The following is a 6,573-nucleotide window of genomic DNA, read 5'->3' as shown; positions in this document are numbered from 1 at the left end:
TTTGTTTGGATGAACTCAAATAACTAATTGGAGACAATAAATCATGAGCAGGAATGATCTGTGTCATCGGGAAGCTAAGGTGGTAGAAAGCCTGTGACGGCTACTCCTGTCTTGCTTGTCTGCTTCAATGGAACAGAAAATGTGATATATTCCAGATAGATCAATAAACATGGCTGTATTTCTTCCAGTGCTGATCCTTGATTCTCCCAATTACTATTTCTTTCCTACATGTAACCATTATGGTGAAGTGGATGAGATACTTTGTATCTGCTTTTTAAATTTACTTTCAAAATTTATATTTGTCAATACCACACACTATTTTATATGTGGCTAAGCTTGAAATTAATGAAATCTTGGTTGGGCACCAGTGGCTCACACCTGTAATCCTACCTACTTAAGAGGCTGAGAACTAAGGATCACAGTTCAAATCCAGCAGGAATGTCCATGAGACTCTTATCTCTAATTAATTACCAAAAAGCTTGAACTTCAGCTGTGGCTCAAGCAGTATAATGCTAGTCGTGAACATAAAAAGCTTAAGGACAGCACCCAGACCCTAGGACTAGCACAAGAGAAAAAAAAGGAATCATACCATGCATATCAGTTCATGTTTATTTAAGGTTGCATCTCTCCCATGATCTAGTACCCATTTGAGTGTGGTCTTTTGCTAAGTCTTGTTTGTTCCAGTCTATTATTTGAATCTTCCTATTTATGTCTGGGGAGAATCATCATTCTGTGTTACCATTGCTTTAAAATACATTTTCATATCTGAAGGATAATTCTTCCCCTTTTTTGTTGGTACCAAGGATTGAACTCTTGCTGTCTCCTGGCTTGCTTGCTCACAGCTAGCACTCTAACCACTCAAGATATTCCTTCCGTCTGGAACATCTTTGTATAAAATTGAATTGTTAGCAATGATTCCCTTTGGAAGGACAAGATTATAGTGAGATGTCACATTATACATTTGAGTATTTAAATGCTTACTTTCTAGAATCAACTGTCATTGGATTTAAACCCAAGCTTCCCTTATTTCATACTCCAATGGTCAAATTATATAAGCCTTTAGCACTCCAGGATATGCATATGAATTGATGACAATAATGTCTATACCACTAGATCAGAGTAAGAATTAAAGGATGCACCATATATAAAACAGACAATACTGTGTCTAGAACATAATATGCAACCAATTCCTGCTAATTCTCTTCTCTTTCTTTGCCAGTTTTTGGATTGGAACTCAAGGCCTGGTACTCTCACTTAGTTTGCTTTCCCATGGCCAGCGTTGTATCTCCAAATGTAATCTTATGAACGTTTCTAACGGAGCTAGCTTTGAATTTCAATTCTGACAATCTCAATCTCCTAACTACCTAGGATTTTATGTAAAAGCCACCAGAGCCGGGCTTTCCTTCTATTCTTTAATGATAATTTGAAAATAAATGCCAATCTTGCCTATTTAGCAGTTACATATAACTCTGGGCCTAGTTGTTAGAAGAAATAAAATGAGAATATTCTAAGACAGACGAGTATAAGAGACCCCAACAAAGTTTTCATAATGGTAAGAGTTACTTTGTCTTTCAACCAGAAGCCAAATTCAAATTATTATCAACAGTATTTGCATAAGACAGACAATATTAAATACTGTTTTTTCAAGAATTTAAGAAATTATTTTTTTCTGTTCATTTCTATTTTCTCTTATGGAACAATGCAAGGTAAGAGTAGAATGAGATGTTTAAACCACAATTTGACCAATAAATTGAAAGACAATTGTGAAAGAAATCTTTAGCTACTGTGTACTTAATCAAATCCTCATTACCTTGTCTCCTCTGAAACTAAACACCACCCCTTGCTTTATTTACCACTCTAGCCTTCATGATCCAATATATTCAACACACCCTAAGTCACAGAACTATGGTAGCTTGGCCCTCTAGAAAGCACAGCATTCCTCTATAGAACAGTGAATCAGCAAGCAAAGTCTAGAACTCACTTTGAATGTTCAAAAATTGAAAAGCAATATAGAAATAGGACAGGATACATTATTTATCTTTATTGAATGATCAGAAAAGTACAATTGAGAGATCATCTGAAATATAAAACAAGATGATTTGAAAGTGTTGATTTTACCTATGTGCTTATTGTTATTCTGCCTCAATGAAAGAAAAATTGAGAGAGGAGGCAAGTGGCAAATGAAACTAACTTAAAGCACGTAGATTTGTTTTGGCATCACACAAGGAAAAGTGCAGCAAGTAGCCAAGATTCATTAAGCACCCAGAATAGGCAGGAGAAGGCAGCAGGTACACACAGAACCCTAATCTGTTTTAGATTCTCAGGAATTCCTGTGGGACACTTTGTGTGTGTGATGATAATTTCTCCAAACACTAGCAAAGACCAACAAGTGTTATCTGCATCACTAATTTCAGGGGTTTTCAAATGGTAAACAAAAGTCACATATCAACATTAAATCACCTCTATGGGATGGGATTCATCATTTATAACCTTCTTGCCTGGTGCTGTAAGTCCTTCCATCCATAAACTCCTATTGAACTTTTACTGAATGGCAATTCATCTGAGGATGTGAAGTGTCTGCCTTCAAAGATTTCACACTGTTAGGGAAGACATTAGATAATGTTATAGTTATAGATAGTATATATAGAGAGAGATTAGATAATGTTATAATGAAATTAGATAGTGTTATAGTTTGAATATTTAATGTCCCACAGTGGTTCATTTGTTAAGGTCTTAGTCTCCAGGGTGGCACTAGTGGGATATAGTGTGGACCTTTAGGAAATGTGGCACTGGGGACATGCTTGTGAAGGTGGTGATAGGTCTCCATGCCCTCCTTGCTCCATGCCTGAGTAGAGAGATAGGCATTTGCTCACTGTGCATGCAGCCCTCTGCTATATACTCCCTCCATCTTGTGCCAACTCACCTGAGGCCCAAGATACTGGGAACATTCAGACTTGAAATGAATCCTCCAAAATCATGAGGAGCCCAAATAAACTTTATTCACTTAATTTTTCTAGGGATTTCATTGCAGTGAGTAAAACTAACAAATATGGTCAGATGTAATTATTTCTGAAAGGAAATAAAAGGCACAGTCATAAAATAATGGCAGCAAGAATGAGTATAGTGGCTTCAAACTGAGAATGGAGCACACCAGAAAGCCCTCCTTAAAGATGTGACAACTCAAACAGTTTTTAAAGATAAACAGGAACTACAATATAATGTGTTTAGGGTGAGTGGGAAGTTCCTAGAGATGCTGTAGGAAAAGGCACAAGGCAAAAAAAAAAAGTCATTAATTTTGGGGATAGATATTGAGGGTTCTGTCAAGCAAAGAGTTGGGGGGAAAGGGCTACAATGCTGAAGGAAGTACAATAAGGACTGGAGTGTAAGGCAGAAGACAGATCCTGAAATGTTTACAGTTCCCTTAAGAGTTTAAATTTTATCCCAGATCCACTGTTAGATTTTAGCACTAAAGTTACAGCTTAAAATTTGAATGCTGGAAAAAGACTATGGAGAGAGGAAAGATGGTGCCGTCACAGTAGGGAGGCACCCTGACTTGCTCCAACTGAATAGCAAGCTGGGAATTCCAACACCCAACACCCCATCAACAACCCAGCAAAACCAGCAGCCAGAAGCAGTGGAGATACACAGGAAAACACAAAGGAGTAAAAAAGAAGAGCCAAAAACCTACATGGAGCCCGAGAATCTCTGGGGCACCCTCCCCCCACCAGCCGACCCTGGCCCCAACAGGGCCAGGCTGGGAAAGGGGAACCCAGCGATCGGCAGACAGGCTGCCGGGAGCGCAGAGTTCAGACAGGGGGACCCCACAGACTCTAGGGAGAGTGCAGACCAAGACATACGGCGACGGCAGCGACGAGAAGTTCGGGTCCACACCGGGATCGGACGGATGGTGGCTGGGGAACCCAGCACGGCAGAAGGGGGGAGCCGGAGATGCCACCACGACACTTCGCCACCCCCTGAAGGACCAACAGCTGTGCGGGACACACACACAATCCAGAATCAGTGAGTCCCCCATTACCCGCCTCCCCCAACGGGAGACGAGCTACCAGAGACCCAAACCTACAAAGATCTCCCTCCCTCCCCCCAACCTGAGGGAACAAAGAACCCCCAAATCAGGCGGGAAGTTACCATCAGACACTGGGAAGTCAGTTTAGCAGGGGAAGGGCAGAGCAGCCCCAAGGCCGCGCAGGATCATGAACTGGCCGAATCGGCCCTGCCCCCTTCAGAACAGGGGCCGGGGGACGGCCGGCAGTGCAAGCCCCACCCAAGGCGCCTGGATCTCGCGGACTCTTACAACTAAAATCACAGGCACTGGTGGGCAATACCAGCACAGCAGGGACACCTGGGCCTGATCATGCCCCCCCCCCACAGGGGAGGCGCAGTCTGAGAGCACTAACCCTCACCCAGACAGTTGATCCCACTGGGCCCCACACATATCGCCCCCACATTGGAATCACGGGAGGGTGCAAACACAACCCAACAACCCGGGGCTCGCTCCGGGAGGCGTACTCTGCTAAAGTGGATAGGGCCACAGCACCAACGCCTTTTGTAGCGGGCCCACAGTGCACAGGTGGGCAGGGCCTCCGGCGACAGCGCCCGCTTTGGTAGGCATGCCCCACACAGGTGGGCGGGGCCACAGTGGCAGCACCTGCTCTGGTAGATGTGCCTACATAGAAGTGAGGGCAGAGCTATAAACCAAACCTGAGAAGCTATCCACAGATCTACAGATGCGCAAATCACAAAGAGACATAATACAGTTCATCAAAGAGCAAGCCAACTCGCCAGCTCCAAAAAGCATCACGACTGAAGAGGAGATGGAGAATAAAAAAGCAAATGAAGCCATGTTAACAGGAATGATGGAAAGAGTCAGAAATGAAATCAGAAAACAATTCCAGGAGTTTAGAGCAGAAATCTGGAAGGACACCCAGGAAGCCAAGAAAGAAATGGAAGCAAAAATGGATACAATGCAAGCCTCCTTTAAAGAAGATCTTAACATCCTGAGAATTGAAATGCATGAAAAAATAGATTTAAAATACAACTCTTTAAAGGAAGAAATTTCCATGATCAGAGCTGATCTGACAACCATAAATAGCTCTTTGACATCCATAAACTCCGCAATTGAATCCACAGCACAAAGAACTGACCATATGGAATCTCTTGCCTGGACGATGAAGCAGCCGACAACAACCAGAAAATGATCACACTCCAAGAAACGGTGAAGATTCAAGGCAGACTAATCCAGGAACTAATGGACAAAGACAAGAGATATAATCTGCGCATAACTGGAATAGAAGAAGGAGCCGAATACCAGAGCAGAGGGCTTAATCATGTTCTCAATAAACTTATTGCAGAAAACTTCCCCAATCTCACAAGGGACCCCATCTAGGTAACCGAAGCCTATAGGACACCTAGCAGGCCACACCCCAGAAAAGCCACCCCAAGGCACATAATATTCAAGACTTCAGATCTCAGGATTAAAGAGCAAATTCTGAATTCAGCCAAAGTGAATAAAGAAATTTTCTACAATGGGAAGAGGATCCAAATAACAGCAGACATATCCACACAAACTTACCAAGCACGAAGTGAATGGAAGAACACCATCCAAGTACTTCAGGCTAACAATATGCAACCTCGGATCAAATATCCAGCGAAATTGGAGTTCACATTCGAAGGGAAAACCATATCTTTCCACACCAAAGAGGAGCTAAAGGAGTATGTGAATAAATAACCAGCCCTACAGCGAATTCTAAGAGGGGAGCCCCACCCAACAGAGATCGTACAAGACACAGACAGAAACAGAAAGAAACTACAATAGCCAAAGCCCAACAGAAAGAACAGCTCACTAAAGACAAGAAAAAAAAAAGAGGAAAAAACAGCCCAACAAGAAAATGGAAGGAGAAAAAAACACCCTTATCCTTGATCTCTTTAAATATAAATGGTTTAAACTCTCCAATAAAGAGGAGCAGACTGGCAGAATGGATCCGCAAACAAAAAGTTGACATCTGCTGCCTACAAGAGACCCACCTTACAACAAGAGACAAAAACAGGCTCCGAATGAATGGATGGAGCAAGATCTACCAAGCAAACGCACCGACCAAAATGGCAGGTGTAGCCATCCTGAACTCAGACAAGCTGGACTTTTCATTAAAATCAACTAAAAAAGACAAAGAAGGACACTACATATTAATACAAAGAAAAATCCAGAATTAAGACATAACGGTGATAAATGTATACTCAGTGAACAAAAGAGGCCCTACATATGTCAAACAAATTCTCACAGAATTACAGAACAAGATAGACGCAAACACAATCATAGTGGGTGACTTTAATACCCCACTCTCTCCAAGAGACAGATCCAACACCCAGAGGATCAGCAAGGGAGCTGAGGACCTAAGTAACACCATATCCCAAATGGATTTGACAGACCTATACAGAATCTTCCACCCTACAGAGACCCAATACACCTTCTTCTCAGCACCCCATGGATCATACTCCAAAATAGACCACGTCATAGCCTACACAAAGAACCTCAGCAAATACAAAAGTATTGACATC

Source organism: Perognathus longimembris, chromosome 9, assembly GCF_023159225.1.
Source record: "Perognathus longimembris pacificus isolate PPM17 chromosome 9, ASM2315922v1, whole genome shotgun sequence".
Lineage (NCBI taxonomy): Eukaryota > Metazoa > Chordata > Mammalia > Rodentia > Heteromyidae > Perognathus > Perognathus longimembris.
Note: the sequence above shows the minus strand (reverse complement) of the source record.